Genomic DNA, 15,195 nt, shown 5'->3' with positions numbered 1-15,195 from the left:
GAACGAATTGGTATCAAAGATGAAGCGGAACAAAAACCAGAATACCAAGCACAGTGCCAGGGAGGAGACCGAGTCAGATCACAAGCAAAGCCAAGGTCAGGAACGAGCCGTAGGGTCTGTCTAGTGCCCAGAAAATCTGTCCCTTTAAATCTGTCCCTTTAAATTTCTTACAGGTCGGCGCGTGCAGCAGGTAGCTGCTCTCATATAATAGTACCAGTCCCACAGTCCTCACATGTGCTGAACTATATATATATATATATTTTATTTTTAAACTTTTTATTGAACAGCAAAAGAGAAAAGTCACATATTGTATGAACGTACATCTCCACCAATCGGGATTTTACATAAACACATACAAACAATGTTAGTTTTAAAGACAAATACAATAATTACTGTCCCCTTTTTTTTTTTTTTTACAATAGAATGGAAATAGAGGTGATAAAAGTAACCAGAAAATAAGATAATAAAATAAAAGAATAGAAGAAAAATAAAATAAGATCAATAAAATATAATAAAACGACATGTGTATCACATAATAATATTTCGGTTGATACAACAAGGTTTACATTCCTGTGAGAATTAAGTATTTCCAGCAGGGTTATCCGAAAAATTCCCACGCCACGCTCGGGCCAAAACTTATAATATCAGAAAGTGCATTTACAAGTCTAAGCACCTAAACTCTCAAACCAGGCACCTAATCATATAAGAGGTAGAGAGGAAGAAGTGGTGAAAGTGTAATTAAACAGGTATCTAAACAATTTGTCTTCGTGAAAACCAATACGTATGTTCGAACACCTTCTAGATGTTATCTTGTAAATGATCAGGCAACTGTGCAATATATATTTCCCACTTTTTGGAGAAGATCAGAACACCTCCTTCTATATCATACGTAGCCATCCGCCTCTCATGATATAACACTTCCAGCATAGCAGACTTCCACTCAGTTAATGTAGGTGCTGAACTAGAAATCCAATGTTTGAGGATCAAATGCTTAGCCACTGTGACCATAACAGTCAACAGGGATTTCCAAGGTTGCAAAGAATGGATAGTCTCCCAAGAGGAGAATTCTGCAAATATGAACGGCGCAGCTGTTTTGGGTAATCGTGCATGTAACATGGAATTTATGTATTCTAATAGTTTATTCCAAAATTTAGCAACTTTACCACAGTGCCAGAAATTGTGCGATAGCGAAGCTACAGACTGACCACATTTAACACAGTTGCCCGAATCAGAGGGAACAAAATACTTTCTTTGGATAGGGGCTATATAAGTACGGTTTAGGGTACGGATGTGCACTTCCTGTAAACGAGCGGATTTAAGGGCTGGCAAAATCTTGTCTAAACAATTGAGAATGGATTCGAAATCCAGTAAGTCAGTTAATTCTAATTGCCATGCCTGGATGGTGGATGACCACGTATGAGGAGATGCTTCAACCAGATGGGAGTACAGGTGTCTGATACGAAATTTAATTAGTTTACATGAAGACAATATTGATAGCAATACATCTGGAGAGCCAAAAGTAATCAGAGGAGAATCCAAGGATTGAATGTAATGGCAAATTTGTAAAAACATGAAAAAGTGCGTTTGGGGAATATCATACTTTTCCCGCAAATCTGAAAAGGAAAGGAGATGACCACCTGGGTCAAATACTTCTTTGATAGACATTATGCCTTTCTGATACCAGACTCGAAAATTTGGATTAGCGAGGGAGGGGGTGAAAGAAGGATTGCCCCAGAAGGGTATATAGGGAGATGAGAAGGGGCACCTCTTTAGACTTTTATTTATGTTAATCCACGCTCTATAGGTGTCCCTAAATAATATATTAGATTTAATCCCTGAGGGGATTTGTGCAATAGGGGTGTGAAGTAGAGCTGCCGGTGCATACGGATGGAAAAGGGCCTCCTCTAGAACAGGATCAGTGAAGTTACTAGTGTGTAACAGCCAATCTGTTATATAACGGAAGAGGGCAGAACTGGCAAACCCCTCAATATGTGGCACCCCGAGTCCACCTCTAGTTTTGGATAAATAAGTGCGAGATCGACACATCCTAGGTTTACGATAGTGCCAAATAAATTTAGAAAAGGCCTGCGTGCATAATAGAGCATCAGCCTTCGTGATCATAATAGGTAGCATTTATAGCAGATACGCCAACTTGGGAAATATTATATTTTTAACCACTACCACTCGGCCTAATAAGGATAATTTAAGGTCCTTCCAGTGTAGTAATTGGGACCGGATTTTTTGAATAACAGGTGAGAAATTATAACTATATAATGATGAAATTGTTGTTGGTATAAAGATACCCAGATATTTAAGTTTATGCGGTACAACTGTAAATAATGAAGCAACATGAGGATGAGAAGTCAGGAAGGATGGTGCGTTAATTGGAAGCAGTTCTGACTTATCTATGTTAATTCGGTAGCCTGCAAAGGAGCCAAACATATCAACAATTTTCAGTATGGCAGGGATAGAGTGTAATGGTCTTGAAATAAAAAGCAACATATCGTCCGCAAATAAGGACAACTTGCACTCCTGGTTTCTGATTCTTATGCCAGTGAAGTCTTGGCTTTGTCGCAAGGCTATGGCCAATGGCTCGAGGGCAGCTGCAAATAAGAGAGGGGAAAGGGGGCACCCCTGTCTCGTACCCCTTTGTATGAGAAAGGAAGGGGATAGGTATTTATTGGTTAAGATTTGCGTTTTAGGGGAAGAGTATAGAGAGGAAACTAAATGGATAAAAGCGGAGGGCATGCCGAACCTTTTAAGAGTCTCGAACAGATGATCCCACGTCACCAAGTCAAAAGCTTTTTCAGCATCTAATGAAAGAAGAAACCCGGGATCATCCGTCGGAGAGTCGCGGAGGAACTGCAATACAGCAAGAACTTTCCTGATATTAGTGGCTGAGCTACGGCCCCATATGAAGCTGGTCTGATCCGGGTGTATAATAGAGGAGAGTATAATTTTAAGTCTATCTGCCAATAGTTTAGTAAAGATTTTGTAATCTACATTAAGTAGCGATATGGGCCTATAGGATGAAAGGAGAAGTAAGTCTCTACCAGGTTTTGGGAGTACTTTCACTATAGCTGAATTAAAATGTTGCGGAAGAGGGTCCCCGGCTAGTAAAGAGTTATAAAAGTCAGTTAACGTTTGTACGATATGCGGTATTTTGTAAAACTCCCCACTAAGACCGTCCGGGCCCGGTGACTTCATGGGTTTAAGCATTTTTATAGCTTGATCGACTTCATCAGTAGTCAAATTATTAGTTAAATGCTCCATTTGTGTTAGTGATAACTGCGGAAGAGATACTCCGTTCCAGAAAGATTGTTTCTGCGAATCAGATATGGGTTCCTGAGAATATAACTTCTGATAGTATTTGAAAAAGATATCTGCTATCTTATCTCCTTTGAATTGGGTGTTTGAGTGTTCATCTCTAAGTGCTGCTATATTGGTATGACCCCTTTCCCCTTTTAACATATTCGATAGTAAGCGGCCAGACCTGTTTCCATATTGAAAAAAAAGAGATTTACCAGACCGATGGTAGCGGTCATCAATCTGTGTAAGAATTTGATTAAAATGTTGCCTGCATTCATAATAAGCTGTTTTATTAGCCAAAGAGGGAGACGCTTTAAATGTTTGAAATGCTTCAGTCAGGGAAGATTGAGCAGATTTGTATGTAGCTTCCTGATCAGTTCTATATTTTTTCATAAAAGACACAATATCACCACGTAAAACTGCCTTAGCAGTTTGCCAAAAACTAGTATCATTTTTGTGGCCTTGATTATTATTCGCATACTCCGTCCAGGCATCCCCCAACCTAGCTTTAAATTTAATTGAGGAGGTGAGTTTAGCTGGAAACCGCCATTGTGAGCACGGACCCAGAAGGAACTTCCCCTGCAAATTTATCCATACTGGCGCATGGTCTGAAATAGAAATGGGCTCGATGGTTGTGTCTAAAACCATTGGGGATAAAGAGTTAGAAAGGAAAAAATAGTCAAGCCTAGAGAATGTATTATGGGTAGCCGAGTAGCATGAGTATTCTAACTCATCTGGGTGTCTCACTCTCCAAATGTCTGCTAAATTTAATTGGGACGCCATATGTTGAAGCCCAACTTTGGGCTGGTTAGGGCGAGTGCGGGAGGAAAATTTTCTATCCAGAATTGGAGAAACAACTAAATTGAAATCCCCGCCCAATATAATTTGGGTATCAGCGAAAGGGTACAGGATATTTATTAAATTCAAAATACATTTCTTGTCGTAACTATTAGGACTATAAACATTGCACAATGTGTATCTTGTGTGACATCTGCTATAATATATCGACCATTGGGATCTATGATAGTCGAATGTATAGTATGAGGAATCCCTTTTCTAATTAATATAGCCACGCCACGTGCCTTGGAAGTAAATGAGCCAGCACTTTTTGATGTAACATGTTTAGCTTGTCATGCTCAGAGGGGGAGAGGTGGGTTTCTTGGAGGTATGTGATATCCGCTTTCAATTTGTTTAAATATGTTAGTATTCGCTTCCGCTTCACCGGGGAATGAATCCCCCTGACATTCCAAGTGCAGAATCTAAATTTGGAAGTCATAGTGAAACACGAGCATGGATTAATCTATGGTTCAATGAGCAAAATCGGATGATGCATCTTTTTCTATATACCCTCCTAGGAGAGAAGTTTAGGTTTTGGGGCTTACCAGGGAGGTTGCATAAACAGCAGGAATGACATGTGTGGCAAAGAAACTCAAAACTTCGGAAGATAAACCTCTCATGTCTCACAAGCTCTGTGAATTTACCACTGCCAGAAAGCACGTTCAAAATTATCACATTTAGAAAAACATAGAAACTAAAATAAAGATAAAAATAATAACAAAATAAAGTAGAAACATGGTAGAGAGAGATTGAATTTGTCTTAACAGCACAGTCACAGCCAAACATAATAACTATCAAAAAGTTAAAATTGACTAGGTCAAAACCCGTGTAGAAGAGCTAAACTAAATAAGAAAGCCCCCATCAGAATAACCAAAGAGTATTAGGAATTATCCAATACTAGGAATAATCCCCCGACAGGCCCCTTTAAGTAGATCAAAAGAGCCATATTTAACAGATATAAGAATAAACCTCAAATTAACTGTAAGCAGGAGAAAATTGGTTAAACAAATGTCAACATTAAGTAATTACTTAAGTGAAATTATGCGTAAGGTCAATTTGAATCTTGAAGGGCCAGAGTCCCATCAGTCAGCTTGATCCAAGCTGTTTTCCTGTACCATTTCCCTTAGATAGGCTTGAGCATACGGTACCTCTGTAAAATCTTTTATGCCTTCAGGTGCAAAAATACGAAGCCTGGCAGGGTACATAAGAGTAAATTTAATTCCCGTTTTGATCAGTTGGGAACATATAGGTGACATACTTCTACGTGCCCTTGAGACCTCGGCTGAGTAGTCCTGAAAGATCAAGAGACGCTGGCCCTCATATTGCAAAGGACCCTTCTGTTTTGCCGACATCCAAATAAGCTCCTTATGTTTGAAGTTTAGACATTTAAAGATTATAGCTAGGTCTGGAGTTATTAGAGTCTCTGAAAGGTCCTAAACGGTGTGCCCTCTCAATCTCCAACGAGCACAATTCCGAGGACAGGCCCAGCAAACGAGGAAGGTCTGACATCAAAAATTTGGTAAGGTCCGGACCCTTTACAGACTCCTTCAGGCCTACGAGTCTAAGATTACTGCGTCGAGATCTATTTTCTAGATCATCGACCTTGGCTAATAGATGAGTTTGGTTAGACGTCAGAGACGAGACCTGTTGCTTTAGTTCAGAGATCTCATGGAAGTTAGTCCCGATTCTATTTTCATTCACAGATACTTGATGTGTTATTGAAGATAGTTGTGATTTCAAATCGGCTACAGCTCCCATAAATTTGTCTGCCTGTTTTTGAAGCAAAGGTTCCAATGTCTCTTTATAGCTCTGACAATCTCATCATAAGATAGTGATGGAGTCGCGGAGGTAGAACTGGCATTACGGTCGGTAGTGTTAATTGAGGAGACAGAGGGGTCATCTACGGAGTCCATAGCTTGATCACCCTTTCTGCCACCACCCCTAGCTCTTTGTGTTTTAGGGGTATTTGGAGCTACAAATTTATCCATAATGCAGTTAGAATGTTATGGGTAGAAAGAACTAAAATGACACGGGCTTGGTAGTCAATATCGTAGTAGAATGGCTGTGACAACGGTCGTCTCGAAGGTTCACATATTGATATTCAGCAGCTTTTCAAAGAGATGGGATATACCACCATCTAGTGGTGAGTGAGAAAATTACCAATGAAACAGGAGAATAGAAAAAGTAAAGGTAAAAAAATAAATAAATAAAAATATACAATTACAGCCAAATGTAGAATGGGCCCTTGTATAAGGAGGCCTGACCTGCAGAGTCCTACCTATTAACGAGGGCCAGAGAATTTGGCTTATGGGGGCTGGGTGGTGTCAGTACCTGTGGCAGGGAGTGCAGGCAAGCACGCTCTAGATTATATGTGCCTTTTCAGAGACACCAGGCAGTGACACACGCTGCAGAAAGGACAATGACTCCGGAGTTATTATAAGACAGCTTGCTGTTATGCCGCGCAGCAGGAGATCCACATCCCATTAAGCAGGGTGCAGGGATATTCGTCCACACGCCTGCAGACTAAGGTCACAGTTCCAGTGATGTGCGGAAGGTTCGGCCGTCTCAGTGACTCCAGGACTCCGGGAGTCGCGCGGGAATCTGTGGGCGCCGTACAGCCGGGAGTGGTCAGCAAGAGCCGCCACTGCAGGGATCACCAGCTCCAGAGGCTCCGCAAGGTAGGTGGTGTCTGTGTAGGGTGATGAGCACGCGCCGCGATCCAGCAGCGCTCAGCGTCTCCCCAAGCTAGTCGGGGATGTCAGCAGTCCGGAAGGCCTCAGGAGATTCTCCCCTCCGATCCTCTCCCGGGAAGCCAGGCAGGGGGACCACTGAGTCACCAACTGTCTCCCACCGCGAACTCACCCTCAGGGTTACCGCTAAAGTGGCAAATGTGGCAAATATAAGCCTTTTTCCTTAAAAGTCACAGGAGCTGCGTGATGGCACGTCCACTCTGCTTGCCCTCCAGGCCACGCCCCCGTGCTGAACTATATTACGTTGATCACAGTATGCAGGCGAGGTGCTAAATACTTTCCCCTTTCCTATATATAATGATTCAGTTGTATTTATAATATACAACCTTGTGTATTCTGCACAAATTACTTTAAAATCAACATTCTATAGGTGGATTTTAATTGATGTCTCATTTTACACAGGATTACACAGTAGTGAAGAAGACATCCGGTGAGTGAGTGACACCCAGTAGCCTTTCCTGTCTGTAGTAGGACTGCGTAGGACCCAGAGCCCCATCACGGTGCCTCCATCTCACTCACTGATACATGAGAGACACAATGACCAGAAGATCCTGGGACTCGCCAACAAGATCATTCAGCTGCTGACTGGAGAGGTGACTGCTGGGGATGGGACATTATACAGTAACACCAGGGGATGTGTCTGGGTGATGACTGGAGAGGTGACTGCTGGGAATGGGACATTATACAGTAACACCAGGGGATGTGTCTGGGTGATGACTGGAGAGGTGACTGCTGGGAATGGGACATTATACAGTAACACCAGGGGATGTGTCTGGGTGATGACGGGAGAGGTGACTGCTGGGAATGGGACATTATACAGTAACACCAGGGGATGTTTCTGGATGATGACTGTATCATTGTGTGTGTCAGGTTCCTATAAGATGTCAGGATGTCACTGTCTATCTCTCCATGCAGGAGGAGGAATACCTAGAAGAACAACGGAGTCTGTACAATGATGATGGAGAATCACCGGCCCCTCACATCACTGGGTAAGAGGAGACTTTATTTTATTGTATAGCAGAGAGCAGGTTTGAGGGCCTCCTAGATACACATCATCTGATAATCACATAAATACAATGAATCAGTCACTGTGTGTCTCCTACAGATGGACCCAGTAACAGAGATTCCCCAGAGAGATGTCGCCATTCTCATTATTCCCAGGACTGTATAGAGGAGAATCACCGGACCCCACAGGAGGATCAGGTAGATGGGATTTCGGGTCTCGCCAGATACCAAAGTGATTTTTTTACTATATGATTCTACTGTTTACTCTCAGTTAATGATCTCAGACATTATTAAAGCATTTTTTTATTGTTTTGTGGGTTAATTAGGGGGATGACCTATCTGATATCAAGGTAGAAGATATGAAGGTAGACGAAGAGACATATGTGAGCGGTGATCAGCAGTGTAAGGAGGAGGAAATCCCTACAGGTATCAGCACAGGTGAGTAATAATTACTTATTGCAGAAAAGAGTCAGATATTCTCCTTGTTCTGTCACTACAGCAATCTCTTATTCTACACCCTCCTGTGTCAGTTCAGAACATTGTATATGCTCAGTGGGGGAGTCGGTAGCCATCAGCCCCTATTATACTCCTGCTCTCCTCCTCACATCATGTCACTGTGTGTTACCAGCCCAGAGATCTGACCAGTCTCCTCCCCACACTCTCTGGTGTATCTCATACATCAGAAGCCATCAGCCCCTATTATACTCCTGCTCTCCTCCTCACATCATGTCACTGTGTGTTACCAGCCCAGAGATCTGACCAGTCTCCTCCCCACACTCTCTGGTGTATCTCATACATCAGGAGCCATCAGCCCCTATCATACTCCTGCTCTCCTCCTCACATCATGTCACTGTGTGTTACCAGCCCAGAGATCTGACCAGTCTCCTCCCCACACTCTCTGGTGTATCTCATACATCAGGAGCCATCAGCCCCTATTATACTCCTGCTCTCCTCCTCACATCATGTCACTGTGTGTTACCAGCCCAGAGATCTGACCAGTCTCCTCCCCACACTCTCTGGTGTATCTCACACGTCAGTATAAGGGTGCATTTCCACTACACGTTGAAAGAATGATAACGATGTCGTTATCATTCAATCGTTCATTTTTATGGTGTAGTGGATATGCGCCTTAAGGGACCTGACGTCACCATAGTGATTTAATTACTGATTAATAGAATGAGACCCAGTGAGACATTACTCATGATCCACACCTTGCATTATCAGTAACTCAAAACATTAAAAGAATGTAGTCATTACTTAGTGCATAGTTTTATTTGAGGCAAGCTGTACCGTAGCTTTACAACTACCGATGGGAAATAATTCAGAATATGGGTGCGTGATTTGGTCGTGAAATGCTTTGATTTGGTCCTGAAATGCTGAGGTTACCATACTCCGTTTTCATGGCACTCTACGAGGCCAGGCTTTAAGGATATCCATGCTTGACCACAGGTGACCTAATTAGTGCCTCAGTCGATTTGTTTTAAGCAAGTGTGCTGAACCTTGGATATCTCTAAAACCTAAACTGTTGGTGGTGCCTTGAAAACCACGTTTGGGAACTTCTGGCCTAGACTTTCCGTACTGGATGAAGGAGGGTGTCTGGACTGACATTTGCTCACTTTCTGCTAAGAAAATCGAAACTTTTCATATAGACGACAGTGATTGCACTGATCGACAAAATATATGTGTCCCAGGGACCCGCCACTGTAAAAAAATGGTGTCTTAACTGGCCGTTTCTGGGTCCCATCATAATGTATGCTTTAGAGCTCTCCATATTCCCCTCAGACCTCCCCACATGCTACCACACATCCCCATATACCCCTAAAATGCCCCTCTGATACCCCCAATAGCATCAGTTTTGTACATAGAGATCAGACTGCAGTACCCATTGACAATAAAGGGGACTGCAGTCTGCTGCGGTAGTTAGCCTTCTGCAGGAGATTTCTGTGAAATCTGCATTAGACTGTTTTTACATAGCAGTGATACATAAAATTATATAAAAACTGTGGTTTGTGCATACTTTTATGAAAAACCACGAACCAATAAATACATTTTAACAATATATATTTTTTTCTCTTACCTTCGAACAAAAATGCTCAAGGAATTATCTGCTTCTAACTGTGCACTCTTCTGTCCATATATTCTATACGAGCTGGATGGGGCTGGCTTCGCTCATCCTGCAGGTCCTTATGGCTCCTTGTCTTCTCAATGTATGGAAGGTGGAGCTGGGGATAGGAGTAGGAGGTGGGAAGCCGGGGACAGGAGTAGGAGGTGGGGAGCAGGGAAAAGGACTAGGTGGTGGGGAGCAGGGAAAAGGACTAGGTGGTGGGGAGCCAGGAACAGGATTAGGTAGTGGGGAGCCAGGAACAGGATTAGGTAGTGGGGAGCCAGGAACAGGATTAGGTAGTGGGGAGCCAGGAACAGGAGTAGGTGGTGGAGAGCCAGGAACAGAAGTAGGTGGTGTGGAGCCAGGAACAGGAGTAGGAAATGGGGAGCCGGTGGCAGGAGGATTTGTAGAGTCTGAGATTATAGGTGGAGGGGAGCTGGGGACGGAAGTAGGCAGAGATAGGAGAAGGGGCTAGGTGCCAACTAGTATTAGAGGGGGAAGGGAGTCAGAGGAGGAATTAGAGAGGAGCTAGGCACAAGGTTAGGCAGGGGAAGGGGCTAGATGCCGGGAAATAGATGTGCAGGGGAGCCACGTACAGGAGGCGGTGGAGGGGAGCTAGGGATAAGAGAAGGGACTGGGTGCCACCGATTATTAGAATGGTTGGGGAGTCACGTACAAGAGGTGGTGGAGGAGAACTGGGGACAAGAGGAGTAGGCAGGGACACTAGAAGGGGCTGGGTGTCGGGTATTAGATGTCGAGGGAAGCCACATACAGGAGGAAGTGGAGGGGAGCTGAGGACAAGAGGAGTAGGCAGGGAGAAGGGGTTGGGTGCCGGGTATTAGATGTGGAGAGGAGTTAGGGACAGGAGCAGGAGATGGGTGCCACTGGGCATTAGAGGGGGAGGGGAGCCACATACTGGAGAAGGTGAAGGGGAGCTAGGGACAGGAGAAAGGACTGGGTGCCACTGGGTATTCGAGGGGGAGGGGAGCTAGGGACAGGAGAGGTAGGCAGGGACAGGAGAAAGGACTGGGTGCCACTGGGTATTAGAGGGGAAAGGGAGCCACATACAGGAGGAGGAGGAGGGGAGCTAGGGACAAGGAGTGGTAGGCAGGGACAGAAGAAAGGACTGGGTGCCACTGGGTGTTAGAGGGAAAGGGGAGCCACATACAGGAGGAGGTGGAGGGGAGCTAGGGAAAAGAGGAGCAGGCAGGGGCTGGGTCCCACCAAGTATTAGAAGTGGAAGGGAGGTGGGGATTAGAGGCAAAAAGACGGTGACTGCTGGGACCAGGTGCGCGTTGCGGTACTCTCATCCTCATTCACGGCAGGAGCCCGGCTGGCTATTCCGTTACTGAGACTGACAGCCTGACACTGGTGATGGCCGAGCCAGGGGAGAAGAGAGAGGCACAGAGAGAGGGCGGGGCTTCACGCCTGCAGTGTACTTCTGGCCGTACATTGCCTCCTGCCATAGACAGCACAGCGCAGCCCCTGCATATAACAGCGGCCCAAGGTGCTAAAAATGCTGGGTGATGAAAATATTCAATGGCCTATTGTGAGAAGTGGAGGTGGTGTGGCCAGTGCAGGGTGGGTGTGGCCAGTGCCCTGTGGGCGTGTACACCTCCCTTCACTATCAGCCCTAATGTCTCCCTAAATACGTAAATGAACAATAAAAATGTAATCATTTTGTAAGGAAAATAGAAATAAATCTAATACTTGTAATTTTTTAGCCAACATCTGGGTGGCTGGTTCTCATCATGCTGCCGTGATGCTGGGCCTATTTGTATGTGGAGGCCTGGAGCTGTAGCCCGGTTTGTCCCATTGTTAATCTAGCCCTGGTCAAGTTCCATCTCATCTCCCTTCACTCTCTTGTCTGCCCTCTTCGTTCAACAAATGCATGCCGCCTCTCATGCCAATTGATTACTTCCTACCACTCCCGCCTCCAAGAGTTTGCCCATGCTGCTCCCCACCTTTGGAACTCTCTCCCGATTCCCATGAGACTCTCCACCTCTCTTCAATCCTTCAAATGGGCTCTCAAGACCCACTATTTCATCAAAGCCTTCCAGCTCTCATCTTAACTTGCTGCTACATACTCCTTCCTCCCTGTCTACCCCATCTGTGTCACCCCTGTTTGTCCCTCCCCCTTAGAATGTAAGCTCCTATGAGCAGGGCCCTCTTACCTCTGGTGGTGCTTCTCCTTACTCTACCTTCATCTACTTCTTACTCTCTACCAGGGCACCTAACACTTGGTTGCTTTGCATTGTTGCTTATCTGGGTGTTATGGTCGTGAATGTAGCAATGTATATTATACATGTCCTGTAATGTACTGTACTGTAAGTCACTGTAAATCAATCTATTTGTTTATGTACTTTGTAAGGTGCTGCGGAACACTTGTGGCGCCATATAAATAAACGATAATAATAATAATAAATAAGATGACAATTTAGGGATGCAGCCCCCACACAATATAACTTATACCTTGCTCTTCTCAGAAGACTTGGAAGTGTCAGAAAGTACCATCAGCCTTTTAGCCTCTAACACGTCTAATAGAATTTAACAAAAGTGGCCGAAAGTAGTTTGTTTTTGTTTTTTTTAATTGAAATGTCAAGATAGTGATCTAATAGCTTATGTGTTTTCTTTATTGATCTAAACACCACAAATAATTAATTTATGGGACCCCCTTTTTCATTTTGACACCGCATGGAGATTTCTGTATTTTTTTTCATTGTTAATAACTACTAATTGGGAACATTGCTTTAAAGACAGGATTCCCTGCTCTCCGTACTGGCCTAAATCATGTGTTTAGGCCAGTATGGGGGAATAGGACACATCCACATCATCTGATAATAACTGATAAATAATGTATTGTGTCACTGTGTCCCCAACAGATGGAGCCAGTAACAGAGATACCCCAGAGAGATGTCCCCATCCTCTGTATTCCCAGTATTGTACAGAGGAGAATCACAGGAGCACACAGGAGGATCAGGTAGATGGGATTTGGGGTTTTAGCAAATACTGATATACCACAGTGACTTTTCATTATATGATCTAAAGAGAAACTGTGTGTGTATTATACATTCTTCTGTTGTTTACTTTCAGTGACATCAGACATTTTGAAAGTGTTTTTGTTTAATGGGTTACTTAGGGTGATGACCTGGCTAATATTAAGGTAGAAGATACAGGTGGAGGAGAGACGTATGTGAGGGGTGATCAGCAGTGTAAGGAGGAGAAAATCCCTACAGATATCAGCACCGGTGAGTAATAATCACTTATTACAGAAATGTCACATAGGCTCCTTGTCACAACTCCCGGATGGTTATGGATGCTTCCTGTATTAGGGAGTTGGCTAGACCTAAGGCTGAAGCACGGAGTCTAATGTGCCGGCGGTATTCACCAGGGACCCTCGCAAGAAAGTATGGGCTTGGCTGTGTCCGACACACAGGTCGCGGCGCTCAGGATAGGTTCCCTTATACAGGTGCTGGTAAACTCCGGATGAAGCGGAGAAGACGTATAGCTTAGTCGACAGGCCGGGTCAGAACCAAACGGACTTAGACGGTACCAGGGAACAGGCGTAAACAGATCACAGGGAATAGCTGAAGTCAAAACCAGATATCAGATGCAGTACCAGGGGTCTGGCAAAATCAGGGTCACAAACGAAGCCAAGGTCAGGAACAGGTATCGGAATTTCACAGGAACACTGGAGTCTGGTAAATGAGCCTGATAGCAGTGGTGGTTTTCTGCACAAAGGAGCCACAGGTTAGAACTGAACTCTAGGAAGCAACTCTTTGCTCAGGCACCAGTGGGAGTTCTCAGGGGATATGCTGCAAGTCCCTGATAGGCTGCTTAGGTCAGCTGAGGCAGGAGCACTCCCACTGGAAGAATACTATCAGCTGACATGGTGCATGATGGTGATGTCACTGCATGGTTCCCGAACAAGGTCAGGCAGAAATCCTGACCTGCAGCAAATGGCAAGGTAAGTCACACAATTTTTGCAGTGTGTGACACTCCTTGTTCTATCACTACAGCAGCCTCTTATTCTACACCCTCCTATGTAAGTTCAGACTAATGAGGGAATTTTATCTGCCCAGTGGGGGAGTCGGGAGCCTTCAGCCCCTATTATACTCCTGCTCTCCCCCTCACATCATGTCACTGTGTGTTACCAGCCCAGAGATCTGACCAGTCTCCTCCCCACACTCTCTGGTGTATCTCATACATCAGGAGCCATCAGCCCCTATTGTACTCCTGCTCTCCTCCTCACATCATGTCACTGTGTGTTACCAGCCCAGAGATCTGACCAGTCTCCTCCCCACACTCTCTGGTGTATCTCATACATCAGGAGCCATCAGCCCCTATTATACTCCTGCTCTCCCCCTCACATCATGTCACTGTGTGATTTATGGATAGGATGGAAAGTATCGGGTATGGCGTCATTACAGCATTGTAGGCCCTGGGGCCCCTATGATAGGACACCCACCGCCCCCTCCCTCCCATTAATAAAGTCAGACTTAAACTTGAAATAACATTTTATATATATTGTCTTCTTATTAGAAGCCCAGTCGTCTGATTATGAAAAAGCTGCAAAGTCTGTAGGATCTTGTCCTTTTTATAAAGCTCCCAGATACTGTCCCCACTTGCAGGCTCCCAAAGTGCCGGGTGGTAGGCTATCTCCTGCTGGGTGGTGCACCCGCAAAAAACAGCCTGAGGAGAACACTGAAGTGGAGAAGAATTGAGGGCCAGGTCATGAGCTTCATTGGTTCTGTCCCAAACAGATAAAAGAAAATGCTATTACTGGTTGGGGTTGTACAGCGAGAGAGAGAGTGTAGGGATACAAATAATATATACACCTCCATAGAGACCCATACCTTAGGGAAGGGTGGTACATTCCATTGGGCACACTAGGCGAGCTGCGCTACAGGGTATTATGTATTAAAGTTTGGCAGTCCCAGCCCTCCACCACTGGGAGATCTTTGTGGAATTGTGAGATAAACTCTCAGGGGTATATTTACTAAAATGAGAGTTTTTAGAGGTGGAGATGTTGCCCAATGCAAACAATCAGATTCTACCTAACATCTATGTAGCACCTACTAGAAGATAATAGCTAGAATCTGATTGGTTGCTATGAGCAACAACTCCACTTCTAAAAACCCACACTAATAAATATACTCCCTACGGCCATCTGTTAGCCCAAATGAAGAC

At 44.4% G+C, this 15,195-nt stretch overlaps 1 pseudogene across 1 annotated transcript in view; it reads left to right on the top strand.

Moving 5' to 3' along the window:
• The first annotated feature begins 7,728 nt into the window (after positions 1 to 7,728).
• LOC148508061 (uncharacterized) overlaps positions 7,729 to 15,195 on the top strand; it is a 32,127-nt pseudogene continuing 24,660 nt past the window's right edge. Inside the window, exons 1-5 of the transcript XR_015869632.1 lie at positions 7,729 to 7,885; positions 8,002 to 8,099; positions 8,228 to 8,339; positions 12,888 to 12,985; positions 13,145 to 13,253. The product of XR_015869632.1 is annotated as an uncharacterized LOC148508061 (transcript). The remainder of the gene's footprint in view (positions 7,886 to 8,001; positions 8,100 to 8,227; positions 8,340 to 12,887; positions 12,986 to 13,144; positions 13,254 to 15,195) is intronic.

Source organism: Taudactylus pleione, unplaced genomic scaffold, assembly GCF_031769625.1.
Source record: "Taudactylus pleione unplaced genomic scaffold, aTauple2 ptg000377l, whole genome shotgun sequence".
NCBI classification, from domain to species: domain Eukaryota; kingdom Metazoa; phylum Chordata; class Amphibia; order Anura; family Myobatrachidae; genus Taudactylus; species Taudactylus pleione.
This window is presented reverse-complemented; position numbering and strand designations above follow the sequence as displayed.